The 16178-nt window shown below is 42.7% G+C and overlaps 1 protein-coding gene across 1 annotated transcript in view; it reads right to left on the bottom strand.

The window, feature by feature from the left end:
- Nucleotides 1-15607, bottom strand: part of MAN2A2 (mannosidase alpha class 2A member 2) — a gene marked incomplete in the record, with an annotated part of 99434 nt that extends 83827 nt beyond the window's left edge. Inside the window, 1 exon segment of the mRNA XM_072402755.1 lies at nt 15100-15607.
- Between the last annotated feature and the right edge of the window lie 571 nt (nt 15608-16178).

Consider the following 16178-nt stretch of genomic DNA (forward strand, 5'->3'; position numbering starts at 1 on the left):
CCTATCATAGTCAAATGTTATTAACACAATCTAATGTAAACTTTTGGGCACAAGACAATTACCCTACTGCATGTTTTTGGAATGTGGGAGGAAACCAGAGTACCCGGAGAAAACCCACACAAACACAGGGAGAACCTGCAAACTCCATGCAGATAGTGTCTTGGCCAAGATTCGAACCTGGGACCCAGTGGCCGCAAAGGCTGCTAACCACCGAGCCACCCTGCTGCCCATGTTCCGATGACCATTTGTCAACTTTGCTGTTAACAACACATCCGCTGTCAGCCGCATACAGCTAATGCTAGCAAACCCTCTGTCAAAACATTCTGTGATTGCTCTCAGATGCCCGCCATTGAAAATGAATGCCAGGGAGCATTAACTAGTTGTTTTGACGGGGGTTCGCCTGTGCCTGCTGTATGAGATTGACAGCAGTTATGTGTATTCGCATTTGTCTTGCACTGATTGCAAAGCACCATGGCATATACGCTGTCCTGCTGTTGCACTCTAAAGTACCAGCAAATTCTTTCTTGCCTATTATAAAAGTGATCCTATTATAGTCTATGGAAGCAGACCACCCTGAGACATTGGGCCTGATTTATTAACCTCCTGGGCGGTTCATTTCTGTCCGTTATGTCTAAAAGCGGTAAACTGTCTTTCATGAAAATGTATTTTACAGTATAATATAATAGTATGAGTATAATAAAGTTTGAAACACAAAATCATGTAAAAATAATAAATTTAAAAAAAATTAATAAAAAAAACTTTGACATGACTGTGTTTTAAACTTTAGTTTGCTGGATCACCCAGCATAACTGATGAAATTGTATCTTCTCCAGCCTTGGAGAGCTTTAATAAATCAGGCCCATTGGGTCTAATTTATTAAAGTTCTCCACGACTGGAGTAGATTGACCATCATGAGAGAACCTGGGTGATCATGCAAACCTAAAATGGTTTTGGTCCAGGAAATCCATTCCAGGTTTGCTGGATCCCCCAAGTTCTCCCACAATATTCTATCTTCTCCAGTCTTGGAGAACTTTATTAAATCATGCCCATTGCGCGAAACGTCAAAAACATTTTCACTGACCGAGCTTTAGAAATCTGTTGCAGAAAGGACATGATGTGACTGCGGTGATTTTTTTAGAAAATAAGTTATACCTCTGCAGAAACAAAAATACCTAAAAGGCAATTTACAAGCACACATATTTCACATGCATCTATAATACTGAATTCACCTCCGATATATAAATTCAATTCCAACTTCACAATCCTCCGCAGAGTTTATTCTGGGACATATTTGGAAATGATACATGATCCCCGGTCTTGTTTGATTTATAAAAACTTGTTTTTTTATTCTTTTTTTACTTCTCCAAATAAAAGGAATGAAGGAACGGTGAGATCCCGGGGCAAATTTAGATTATGTTTGATTCCCACAGCGTAATTAGCTCATTTTATACCAGCAGTTAAATCATACATTCAGCAAAGTTTTCTTCTGCACAGCTGTGTGGTAATCTTCCTGAAAACAGAATCCTTCCTCATACCCTTTAAATAATCATTTTCACATTTTAGCAAAAAGCAATAGTCAGCAGGGGTAAATCAGGCTTGTACGACTTGGTTTTCTTACAAGAAATATTAAAGATCTCCAGTGTAAACATAAATGGTTCAGTAGTTTATATCAGCAAAACTCTTTAAATCCCAAAATAAATCAAAAGTTTAATTTCAAAATCTGGGTTGTACGGATATGCAAAAATAATTTGGCTCGGGATCTAGAAGCCGACTCTTGAAAGTCAGTGACAATTAAATTTTAATTTGGAGTATACAGCTTTCCCTTCCTACTATGACAACATAAAGTGTTTGTTTTCGCCTTAGCCCTTCTTCCCCTGTATAAAGAAGCCAAACACACATTATAATATATATTCACACATACAAACAGTATATATTCAAATGTAAACAAATCCGAAAATAAACCAAGGTTTCTACTATACTAACACACACTGTATATACTCAAATATAAACCAAAGCCTCTACAATACACACACACACACACACATGAATATAAATATGATGTGTTATTTTTAAGGCATTATTTAAAAAAGGAGGGGAAAATAATCACATGAGCTCAGTTTGTTTATACCCTTCCTCTTTTAAAGTATTTTGTATTTTCGAGTTGGCTATAATTGGCACTTTTATTGGTCTTTTGTTCATTATTGTTAGCCACCAGTAGATGGCACTGTGTCCTTATATTGTGTGAAACAAACTGTACCCTGTTTCCCCTATAATAAGGCACTGTCTTATATTTTTTGAAATGCCAAAATATGCCCTAGGTCTTATTTTCAGGGGGATGTCTTATTTTTCCATGAAGAAGACTACAGTACACATTTATTGTTGAAAATCACTCATGTGCTATTGATTGTCCCCTTCTGATCACTCATGTGCCATTGATTGTCCCCTTCTGATCACTCTGTGCCATTCATTGTCCCCTTCTGATCACTGACTCGCCGGGTAACAGACTCTGTTAGGGCAGGGATCAGCAGCTTGCTTGTCCTTTGAAGATACTTTCAGTTTCACTCTGCACTGCAGCCAGCATCGAGGAGTCACACAGAGGCACACAGTATCAGGTATCGGAGGATGTCCTATTTATTTTAATTGTTTGAGCAAAAATCGGGGGATGGCTTATTTGATGGGGATGCCTTATCATCGGGGAAACACGTAAAAATATCTCACACAGCAAGAATGTTATACACTTTATATGAAGATACAGCGTCATCTAGTGGTGCGACCCTGGTATAATCCAAGATTTTATTGACATTTCCAGGTCTAAAAAATGTTTATATTCGGATATACATACACACAACTACATACATACAGTACATGCATATACATACACACACAGTTCCTATCCTGCCACCCCCACCACTTCATGTTTAACCCCTGCCTATAGAGGGCATTATTCATATTGTGCTGATAGGTGGGGTCAACTTTCCCTGGGTTCCAGTACCATAGTATCATTTCGTCACAAGATCCAAAGAGCGTGGCAGAAGCCAGTTCCCACTAGGCAGCACATGTCCGTTTACCGCCAGGTAGGTCAGATAGCTTTGTGAAACAGACCAGAGGTCATTCCTAATAGGTTTTACATACCTCAGACCCTATGCTGAACGGTAAAAACTAGGATGACCAGCAGACTTGTTTTGTAGTTGTGCATTTTGTAATTGTACATTCACACTGCTGTGCACAGGTTTGTGTATTATTGTGTGTATTGCAGTGTCTTGACATTTGTTTTAATGATAACCCAAAGCGCAGACACTGAGCAGACAACCAAATCTGCCACAGTGTTTCCTAGCATTAAACAAAATGCAATATATAGCCGATCCCCAAAGGTGCCACCATGCTGCAACAAACAAGTCCTCCAGGAACCGGAGGGAAAGCACAGATCTCTACACAGCCTGAACGCTATTGGTCCTACAGATTCATGATCGGCCTTAATGACTTGTAATGAGGAGGATATTGGAAGGGCTGGCTTGAGATCAACTTTCATATATGGCTTTTGTAATAGACAATCTGGCATTTTGAGGTTCCGGGAATACATCAGCAATAATATTAGGCAAACGTGGCCAGGTTCTGTTTGGTTTTCCATAGACTCAGCAAAAATTCTACAAAGTTCCTTGAAAGCGGTTTGCTCCAACTAGAACCATTTGTTTGGTTAAGCAGCAGTAGGAGTCCTGGTTGGTTGGTGGTAGTCAGCAACCGTAAGAAGTGGCAAACCACCAGCCAATGGGAACGTTGCCCACTGTGTAAATTACCACCGGTCCACCAAGAACAGTTTTGGTGTACTAAGCAGCCAACAAGTCCATTAGCCATTTCCATTGGGTGGATGTCAGAAGCGGGGAGGCAATAGGTCAGAAACCAATGCAGGCAACATTCTCCTTGGCTGGTCAAGCCTGGCAAACACCTAAATATCACTATGAACTCAAATTGCAGCAAACTAGAATCTCGTGTTCCTATTCAGTGGCTATTTGGGGATATAGGTGGACACCTGCTAGTGCTGCTACAAACCTCCGCTTGTTATTTCACTAATGGATGCGTACGTCACTCTTACTTTACTTACACAGCCAATAGACAAAGCAATGTTTAAAAAAATCTTACAAAGGTTGGTTGCTTTTAGATACCATGGATATGCCCTGTAATAATACACTCATGACACACCGGTCACCATAACAAAGACACTTTGTAATAATAAGCTCCGCTTGCCAGTCCATTAAAATAAGAACAGAATACCCACAGAGAATTAGACTGGCATTCTGTTCACTCAGTACTTGTGTTAAAGAGAAGAAATAATTCCAAGAACAAGAATCAAGAAAAGTGTGCTTTAATAAAATTATCATCAGCTTGTAATAAAGGCACTGACCACATAATGATTAGATTTTTGAGATGGGGACATATGCGGGTGGGGGACTGTAGTCCACTCTGACATCTCTGGTGATAATGCAGCCACAATGCCAGGTGGTGGCAAATCAGCTTTATGGTGACAACTATTTTTTTTTTAAAAGAGACTTCTGTTAAAATACAGAATAATAATTTAAAATGTCCCTGTAACCACTGTGGGTCCATGAATTAAGTTTAGACATTAAAATGTTGTATAACACAGTTTTTAACATTTTCTAGCGGACCACTAAATTCACTGGCTTGGGACCGCGCATGTGCGGGGGACCCGTTTGTCATTCAAAGGGGAAGAAACTTCCACCCGAGTGACGTCATGATGCCAGAACCTGCGCAATCTGAACGGGCGATATGGTCCGCGGCTCTGGCCGATAACACCCATCAGCGGGGTCCTTCTCCAGAGCTGCGGCCCACCTGTCAGGCAGCCACTAGTTGGCCGCGGACCGGGGTTTGGGGACCCCTGGTATGACACACACACACATATATATATATATAATTATTTATAAGACAGGTGCTGTGGGTTCTTGGCTCTTCCACACAAAATGGTCCCTCTGGATCAGCCTTACTCAGCCTTTACCCTGAGAAACCCTTTAGGTCTTGAGGAAACCTTATTTTTCCTCAATTTTTGGTTCTCATGGAACCTCTACCAAAAACAAGTTATTGGGGGTCAATGGGAAAAAGCCTCCTAAATTGGTGGCCAATGGAAACAACGCCCTTTACAGTGGTGGACAGAATACCACCCTAGAGACAACTACAGCTATCATTAGCCATGCAGTTGGCTCTACCAAGTAGTGTTGTAACTAAAACTCATGGCATCATCGGATGGGAGATCCACCAGCCACAGTTTGAGGAACTCTAGCAACATCTGGAGGAACCCTGAGGTTCTGCGAACACTTGGTTGGGAATGACTTCTCTAGAAGAAGGAATAGGAGGTGTGTGGTACAACAAGACTTTTTCTCACACTTCTCCTGTGAAACATGTAGAGGTGTGTTGCTCTCTTACACCTTGGGGTTCTTTTTCTGCCACCCCAACCCTTTGAAAGCAATTTAACTCTGACCCCCTCCCTTCCAATAGTTGTTCTTTACCTTTTATAGTGTCCATACATCAGCTGGTGTAGCCATTAACATGATTTAGGAGGACCCTGCACAAAAGTTGAAGCCCACACCCACACTCTGGGCACTCCCTGATCACCTACTTTTCATAGGTGCAAAACATACCTGAAAAGGAAGATTTTGTTATAACATTTTCCTTATTCCTGCTTTACATGTTTTTGGGTGTTATGTCTGTTCTCAAAAGCAAACGCAAAACAGGCACAAAAGTCCTTTCCAAAAGAAGCTTTTTGGGAGATCCTCTGGATTCTAGAGGAATCTTTCTAGAAGGAAGGTAATGTCCTTGTCTAAAAGCTGTTGGCAGAAGATGGGGGTAAGGTACGTTAATTCTACATTTTCTCTTTTTGGGTACATCATGATTGGAAAGGGGACTCTGAGTCTAGAAGGGGACCTTCTGTTTTTAAAAGATGCCTTTAAGATATTTCAGCGTGGCACTACAGGAAAGAAGGCAGTGTGTAGAACTGGATGTCTTATGCCCAAAGAAGAGGCACCACTGTGGGTAACAAGGCTGAGCAAGTTAGGTTCACCCAGAATTGTGGCGGGAGTTCACAGCTGCGGGAATCTTAAACTATGCTGTGGCTCCTCTTCTTCCCTTGTGGACGATGCAGTGGTCATCGTCCTTTTTGATCATTATAGGAAGCTTAATGTGTTCCATAGTGATCCCCGCCTGCTTCACCATGGTGCCACAAGCTGGGGATATGTACCTACCCATGCGGAATGGAAAAATGAACAAAGCACCAACTATATATATGTATACATATATACTGAACTCCAGAATAAATACAAGAGGTACATGCTGTATATTCTTACTTTAATCTTGGTGAACTTTGTTTTATTCTTCTACATGTGTGCCATCATCAAACATAAAACCGTTCCTATAGGGTGACATGACACTGCTGGCAAAAAGACTAAAAATGTCCTGTTACTAATCCCAGGCACTGCTGCCCCTTCTCCTTGTGCAGGGGACCGGTCCTGATCCATTGGTTATATACAGGCAGCATGTAGTGGGTGGGCTAGCAGGTTCCCCCCACAGCTCTGTTCCCAATTCTGGGTATATGCAACACAGTAAAGATGCCACTGGGTCTTTAAAAAGCCCAAATGCTGTGCACAAAGTGAAGTTATATCCTTTGTTGCCATTGAGGAATATATTCACGTTAAAGTTTTAGTGCCAGGCTTCAAAGACAACCCCCTGCCGCACATCTTTATTAATAAAGGATTAAATGTATCAGTTGCCGGCTTCCATTGTCCTGTGCTACCTCTTCTAGCAGGGTTTATGATGAGAGAGAAAACCGCTCCTCCACATGTGTCCCCATTGCTTCCAGCTGCATGCTGAAGTGAAATTTAAATAGATTGAGCTCCGAGTACCAGAGCAAAGAACCCTGGGAGACTCCCATGCTCCAGATGCCTAATTAGTTCATTCACTCCACCGGCAACATTTGTACGAAGGATTGCTACCAACATTTCCAGTGGGAACATGTATGGTGCATGTAAACACCTCGACGCAAAAGCAAAACAGCATGTTGGTTCAAAGCTCCCGAAAACTGGTGTGTGCCAAATATGGGTAAGGGAGGTGTGGTGAAGTGTAAAAATCTTTTGTTCGGATAATCACAGGACAACGTCAGGAGAAAGGAGCTTTGAATTTAATGTGCCATATTAATTAAAGATGAAACAGAGTCCGATTTTTTAAAGCTCTTCAAGGATGGAGAAGACAGAAATATCATGGGTGTACCTGGTGTTCTCCCCAGCTCCCTTAGCTGGGCACACGACTTGGCACTTTTCAGTAACCACCCGACTGTTTTTGGGTGGTTACTGATGTGTTGGGTCACAATACAGGGACTGCCACCCGGATACAATTTCTTTCCATCCATCTTGGCTCGACACTGGGTGTACCTAGGTAATTCAGCAAACCTGGAATTAATTTAATCCAGAACAGAAAATGTTTTTAAAAATCTGTTCTAGGATTGCTGGATCCCACTGGTTCTCTCATGATAGTTCTTAATATATTAGGTCCTATACCTTGGCTTCACCAAAGTAGGAATAGGTCACTCAGCAGGATCCGCCATATTGCTGGGGAAAATTCTCATGAGATTTGGGATTTTCAATATACCTGGGTAAAGGGCCAAGTAATGTCACACCTCCACCCTTTTCCCAGTCAACCAGCTTACAAAACCTTAGAAACCCCCTAGAAATGCTATACGTGAATTTCCAATTTTGCACTTTACTTGCCAACACGGTACGACTGGCATGGGATACCTACCTTAAAAAAGTAGGGTTTGCCCCGACAGGCTGTTTTTCAAGCACTTCAAATGCGGTTCACCTATATCAACTGCCCCAATGTTCAGGTTTTTATTTGGATGGAAATAAAATCCCTCTTTGTGGTGCAGTTTTTGGGACAGGGCTGTGTGCTACCACATCCACAAATCTGAACACTTTGTAGGGCCATTTCAGACTCCCAGTGTTCTGCCACAAGTCCCCAAAGCACCATGTTTTGCCTGTGCAGTTAGTTTTTAAAGATTTGCAGTCATGTTCAAATCTTATTACTTATGGAGCGGCTTGCTGCTCTGGGCACACAGCAATGCGGGAGATGGGGCTGCCTATTGCACAGTTACACACATTTGGTGTGAAAGAGCTCTTAATCAATTTTGCAATTATTTTCCTTGCAGGATTTTGTACCTAGGTTGCAATAGCAATTTTACCCACACCTGGCAAGGTGAGTCATTTGTTAACCTACGTTGGCAAAGGCTTTTTCTATTGAGTGGCTCAGTGGTTAGCACTCTTGCAGTGCTGGGTCCCAAGTTCGAATTTTGGCCAAGATGGAGTTTGCAGGTTCGCCCTGTGTTTGTGTGGGATTCCTCCCACATTCCAAAAACATGCAGTTAATCGGCTTCCCCCCAAATTGACCTTAGACTGTATTAATGACATATGACCATGATAGGGACATTAGATTGTGAGCTCCTTCGAGGGACAGATGTCTATGGACTTTGTAAAGCACTGCGCTTTATAAATACTGTGTAATATTATTCAGCAAAGATTTCATTCATCATTCTGGAAAGCAGGAACACTCAAAAAGTACCCCTTAAAGCGTTTGCAATCTTCCTCCAATAATGAGCAGTGGGCACCCAGCAGTGCCAACCATCGTCTCACAACCACCTGCCAGCACCACGTCAAAAACAAGTTTTTCCAAATGACGCCCATTACGCCTACATTTTGGAACCAATTGGAGCATCCACTACACGTGCCGGAAACCAATCATACATCAATTCCTGAATGTGTATTTACCAAATAAACAGTAAGGAATATCCCTCGGAGATCGGGAAGACATTTCAGTGGTAATTGTCATACGGAATTACTTTTACACTTCATCTTGTTAAACATAAAGCGATGAGTTTATCGAGACGCAATAACAGCTCGGTGTCACAAAGTAAACATTTAACCAATCTCTTCTGGATAATCAAATGAAGGAAGTCGGGGGGGGACGTATAAATCTTTTAAATAAGGATTGCTGGAGCCAATCAACAGGAAGGAGGTGTAATGATGTTCTAGAGAATCCATGGCAGATGTTAGTATTCCCAGCAACGCATGGAGAGATTTACTGCAGTCTCCTGCTTCTGTTCAACAAATCCTTAAGAGCCTACTAATCTAACAGCTGGCATTTCATCCCGCTATGCTGACTGCTAATGTATACACAGCTCACATTAACAAGCCTCACAAAATCAGCATTCCGTGAAGGTGGGGTTTTCTTACAGCCAACTTATTTAAAGGGGTCCTCTGCTGGCTCATCAATTGCCTAAAAATCTATTTATTGATATACAAGTGAATATACCAATCCTATATACGTTAAAGCTGCACTCTGGGTTCAGTACAATCTTTGCTTTGCAATGATGCTAGCCCCCAACTACAATTCTAGGGGTGATTCTAGTCCTCACTACTTCAAAAATTGGAAATGCCTAATCTCAGGCACGTTGTCTTGGCGTCACCTTTGATTCTGCCCTCTCATTTACCCCCTAAATTTAGAACATTTCCAGGTCCTGTCACTTTCACCTACGCAACACCTCCAAAATCTGCCCCTACCTGTCCCCAGAGACCACCAAACTCCTTGTACACGCTCTTATCTCTCGTCTGGACTACTGTAACCTCCTCCTCTCTGGTATTCCACTAACCCGACTCTCTCCTCTACAATCTATTATGAAATCTGCAGTCAGACTCATCCATCCTTCCCACCGCTCCTCTTCCGCTGCATCTCTTTGTAGTTCTCTTCATTGGCTTCCATTTCACCTGAGAATCAAATTCATCTCCTGTGCTTTGCCTTCAAATCCCTCCACAGTTATTGTCCCACTTACATTTCTGCCCTGATAGAAAAATACTCCCCCAGCCACTCTCTCTGCTCCTCCAATGACCTACTAATGACTTTGTCAAACATAACCTCATCACACGCACAAATACAAGACTTTTCTAGAGCTGCCCTAACTTTCTGGAATGGTCTTCCTCGTCCTATTCGGCTTGCTCCTACTTTCTGCTCATTTAAAATAGCCCTCAAAACCCATCTTTTCAAACTTGCCTACCTGTGTTCTTCTGTTTCCTAAACCCTCACTACTCACCCACCATTCCCTATCCCCCCCTATTGTGTGCTACTTCCCCCACCTGCTAGATTGTAAGCTCTTCAGAGAAGGGTCCTCTCCGCTTTCTGTGTCAGTCTGTCATCTGCAACCCCTATTTATTGTACAGCACTGCGTAATATGTTGGAGTTATATAAATACTGTTTATTAATATTATAAAAGGTCTCCTTGGCACTTGGCATCCTGCACCTATTGTACATTGCATTACGGGTGGTGATGTTGGTGTCAGCAACTGGATCGAGTTATGTAACAGGCTGCGAGGGACGGGTCGCATGGCGGTGAAACCTGTGGCATAAGGTAAGTACTATTTGCATCACCTCTTACCTATTCCAGGGCTGTGGAGTCAGTACGTTTTTGCTGATAACAAATAATTGCTTCTGACAACAAATCCACAGTCCTGCTGGCCTCCCCCATGGGGGTCCAGCATCACTGTATGGGAAAGATTTACCTGGACCTATAGTTCAGCTTAAATGGGTGAAACAAGTACAATGTCAGCTTAACCTACAAGAGATTGCTATCCCCAAGACTGGGACAGTTTTGGACAACATTGGGTCCTGGGCAGATATGAAGCGGGGGCACCTTATGTATGCACAACATTCCAGCTTCCTGCACCCCTTCCATTTTGTCATTTATGGCCCTGAAGAAGCTAGGAGCCTGGGGCCCAATTTACCCTAAAACAGCCCCTACTCCAAGGAAACAATGAGGGCACGATCATACCAAGGAGGTCTTGTGAAGAGTGTTGATCTGCACTGCTTTCACATGTCATGAAAGTACAATTCATTTTAACTGGCCTCCCGAGAAGCAATCCACATGCGACTATAAACACGCACATTGTGTCGCAGTAAAATCGCAAAATAAGGGAATGTGTGCTTTTGTCAAAGTACACTGGAGGCTCATTGGAATGGATGGGAGCAGACAAACATGTGCATGCCAACGCTCACATCGGTGTTAATCTGCACTAAATCAGCTTTTTTCAACTTTCTTTTACGTACAAGGAACCCTTGAAATAATTTCCAGGTCTGGGTGAACTTTTCATTAATGCAATTCATTGGGGGGTTGTGGGAATATTGTATCCTATATTGTGGTTAGTAGTAAGAATACCCCCTTACAAACTGCTACAAAATCATTGGTGTCATGCCGCTGGATCTTCCAAGTGATATTGGCAGAGTTTGTTGCATTTCTGGACAGCCCAGTGTTCCAACAAGTTTGGTGCATCATAGCAAGCTGTAGCACAAAGAAATAAAGTGAATCTTTCACACAACGCCAGCTGCTCAGCCAGCCATCCACTGCCATACAAATATAATGACTTTGCCGAATATAGGTCAAGAAAATCATCCACCCATCCAGGTGTGGGTGAAATCTCTATTGCAACCTGGGTACAAAATCCTGCAAGGACCTGTTGTTTTTATAGTCAGCCTCATACATACGAGCCATTGCCAAAGGAGCCAATATTGCCATAAATAAAGCCATTGCAACACAAGTCTTTGCTACACAAACCATACCACAAAAACCATCACCACACAAGTCATTGCTGCACACACCGTACCATGAAAACCATTGCCACACAAGCCACTGCTGCACCAAATACTGCTCAAGTCATTGCCACGTAAGTTAATGATGCACAAGCCAATACAGAAGAAGCAATAGCCACAGAATCCAATGCTGCACAAGCCATATCACAAAAGCCACTGCAACACAAGCCAATATACCACACAAGCAATAGCCACGGAAGCCAATACTGCACAAGCCATTGCCACATAAGCCAAAGCTGCACAAGCCATATCACAAAAGCCATTGCAACACAAGCCAATATACCACACAAACAATAGCTACAGAAGCCAATACTGCACAAGCCATATCACAAAAGCCACTGCCACATAAGCCAAAGCTCCACAAGCCATATCACAAAAGCTATTGCAACACAAACAAATAAACCACACAAGCAATAGCCACATAACCCATACCATAGAAACTATTACTCCACAATACACCAGTTAATACCACACAAGCCATTGCCACATGAACTAATACAACACAAGCCAATGCCGTACAAGCAATGGCCACAGAAGCCAATACTACACAAACCATTGCCGTATAAACCAAAACATAGAAACCATTACCCCACGGGCCACTGCCATACCAGGTAATACCACACAAGCCAATACTGTAGAAGCAATGACCACATAATCAAATACTGCACAAACTATACCACAAAAGCCATCACAACATTGAACAACGCGGGCTGTACACATGCCAGATTCTCGCCCGATATGCACCCTGAGCCATTTATCGGGCGAGAAAAATTTGACGTGTGTACGTAGCGTTAGGCCCTGGAGGGCACTATACAGTAGTCATCTAGCATAATATTCACATATATAATCATATACTGGATATGCAGGTAAGGATTAGTTCGTGTACCCAACGCGTTTCGCCCTATTAGGCTTCCTCAGGGGTAGCGGTACATCAGCGAAACGTTATACAAGCAGTTAGTGTAATCTAAGTTTGCAAACATACATATAGATGTTAAAATAATAATAACATTAGGAAACAAAATCAGCAGAGACAATATATTACAATAAAGTGTACAAAGTTTGTCATATTGTAAATGTTGAAAATCTTAGGCAGACTATTATCAAATAGTTTTCACCTAATAGTCTACCTAAGATTTTTGTACATGCTTTGTACATATGTTTTGGTAATTTTTTCTATATGAGAAGTATAATTTAATACTATACTTTTATTTGCCAAACAAAACTCTTCTTTTTCTCCCTTTGTGCGAATATGAATGTATCACCTTAATGAATGCACATTAACATGCGACATAACATGCATTGATCTAAGGAGACCCTACGGTATTATCTGCAGCTACTTTTGTTATTTTGAGCGTTTCTGGGTCCAAGCAGCAGACTAAACCTCACACAAAACAGAGGATTTAACACTTTCCTAGTTTGCTGACAGCCAGGACTGCATTTTAGCTGAATTTCCACAAAAAGATTGAATTAGATTAGAAATTGAGAAGTCGCAGCAGCAGCAGCTGAGGCCGTGGAGCTCCACGTGTGTTGGTGGCGAGTCTCCCTTCGCAGTCTGGCTTATTTACAAAGCAGTCAACAGACAGATGATGTACAAAGTACGGCACCATTCATTGCATGTCGGTGAAACGCGCATTCTGATTGGCTGCCATTGTTCTCCGCTATAATGAATGAGCCGGGTTTGGCTTTTGGTCAATATTAACCCGGGTGAAATGCGTCTGCAGGACGTGATAAGTGCAGAGATGTGGCATTGGTGTGACTTTCACTAATTCTGTTATGTACTGAACTGGTGCGCCACCATGCAGAACCAGGGCTCCCTCGCACATGTGTTTTTTAAGACATGCGCGGCATTAGATGTTCATTCCAATGGGCCACCCGAATCACTGCAATCCACAGAAAAACAAGCTTGTGATTGTGCATTATAGCATTGGCAGCATGGTGGCTCCGTGTTTAGCACTCTGGTCTTTGCAGCGCTGGGTCCCAGGTTCAAATCCCGGCCAGGACACTATCTGCATGGAGTTTGCAGGTTCTTCTGTGTTTGCATGGGTTTCCTCCCACATTCCAAAGACATGCAGTTATGTTAATTGGCTAATAGTAATGTCATATGACTATGGTAGGGACATTAGATTGTGAGCTCCTTTGAGGGACCGCTAGTCTCATGACTATGGAATTTGTACAGCGCTGCATAATAAGATGGCGCTATATAAATACTGTGTAATAATAATAGCATGTCCCCACAGCGTATTGCTCTACAGGCTGCCAGAAAGGGTCATTTAGGAGCCATTAATGCTACCAATATGCGGCGCCATGCAATGCAATAACGCAGATATTTCTGTGTCTATTACCACAGTACAATGACGGGAACAATGGAGTTCTCTTGGTGCGCTGCGGTGATATTCATTCCAAATGGCACCCAAACACATCTCCCCAGTAGAAGCGAGTTGCAGCGTTGTGGTGTGCTACATTAAAAATAAAATAACTGGAAATATTTCAATAAAAATAAACAAATACCTGCTTGGATGAGCTGCTGAATGTTTAGCGACCCATTGAGGTGTTGTGTTGAAGTCCCTGCACCTGGCTTGGAGCTCTGTCGCATGTAAGCCGACCCGTTCCGCAAAGCTCTGCAACCACACAACTGTAAGGGCAATGTAAAAGTCCATCGCTTTTACTGCTGAGCAGGGGTGTAGTCATAAAACAAGAGGGGGCATGGTAACAGTGACTGCTATCAGTGGTGAGCACACAGGGGGAGCTTATAAGGGGGTCCCGAAAAAAGTGAGGGCATGGCATACCCACATGTGCCCGCCCTACTACACCCCTGCTGCTGAGATGCATTAGAGCGCTTTGTGTGCCTTAACCTGCGCATGTGTTTATAATAAATAGGCCACATGCAATGTTTTATTTTCCCACCACAATGCATGAGTGCAACGCATGTACATCAGAGCTGCGCATGTGTTGGTGCATTTATTGCTGTCTTACATCATGTCGCCAGTTTGGGAAGGAAGGTGACGCATGTTAACTTACGTCGCCGTATTTACTCAGCGGACATTATATAAGATCTATAGGATTCACACAGCGGCTGACGCACATTCACAGGATGCGTTATGCAATCATTTGATTGGTAGAATATAAAGATTTCCATGATCACCCCAGGCGGCAGTGTAGCCATTAATAAATCCCTGCATTGGATGCAATGGGCCTGATTTATTAACGCTTTCCAGGGCTGGAGAGGATACACTTTTATCAGTGAAGCTGGGTGATCCAGCAAACCTGGCATGGTCCAGGATTGAAAAGATTTGCTGACAAATAGAAATCCATTCCAGGTTTGCTGGATCACGCAGCTTCACCAATGACAATGTATCCTCTCCAGCCCTCAATAAATCAGACACAATGTAACAGAAGACATGTAATAATTACCCCGGGAATGTCCTCTCCTGGTCCTGGAGTGGTCGGCCGATCTCCTGGAATTCTCCACTGTTGTGCCCCGTCCAGGCCTCTCAATCAGATTGGCCGATCACTGCGCACATGCCCGCCCCAGCGCTGCCCCGACCTGCGGATCCCACCGAGGAGCCGACACACAAAGCAGCCAATCAGGACGATTTATTTCTGTCCTCCAAGCTAAGATACAACATCCAATAAAGAAGAAGGCTATAGAGCATTCATAGACCGTAGCGCAGCCCTCCCCGGGATTCAGTGCCTTCCTATGGCCATGTAGAATAGGCATGGATGCAGCCTCAGGGCTCCCTGGAAGATTCACATCCCTGGCATGGAGGACTACAAGGCTCAGCAATCCCTAAATGACAGCGATGACCTCCTGTCCGGGCTGCTGCGCTACACGAGCGTCCGATCCGCGGCACCACGCGTTATATATCCGGCACCAGCGCCGCCTCCCCCGGTGACTGATCGCTACATCCCCGGAGTGCCGGATCCCTTTGTTTAAAGAGACAAATCCAGCCACAGCCAGGGTATTATTATTATTATTATTATTATTAATTAATAGGATTTATTTAGCGCCCACATATTACGCAGCACTGTAATTAAATAGGGACAGACAGATACAGACAGTGATATAGGAGGAGAGGACCCTGCCCCGAAGAGCTTACAGTCTAGTAGGTGGGGGAATTTACACACACAATATTATATAAAATGTTGCAGATTACATTAATACCTTGTAGAGAATACTAGACAATACACACATCTTTATTATCCCTGGCTATATATCTTATAATGATGATTTTATAATGTATAATGTATAAGATGCTACAGATTATATTCATCAAAGAATGGAATACAATAGAAAATATTTTAAACATTGAAACCAGACCACTTGATAGAGATGTGAAAAATCAAACAAACAAGTTACCTGTAAATGGGTCCTAATATCACTGGCTATTCAAAGTCGCCTCCATAGGTGTAGGATCCAGTTTTGTTTTATTTAGTTTTCTTTATTCAGAAAGTCTAAAAAAAACTTTAAAACTCCAGAAAATTGGGAGAGA

The sequence above is a fragment of the Pyxicephalus adspersus genome, chromosome 2, assembly GCF_032062135.1.
Source record: "Pyxicephalus adspersus chromosome 2, UCB_Pads_2.0, whole genome shotgun sequence".
NCBI lineage: Eukaryota > Metazoa > Chordata > Amphibia > Anura > Pyxicephalidae > Pyxicephalus > Pyxicephalus adspersus.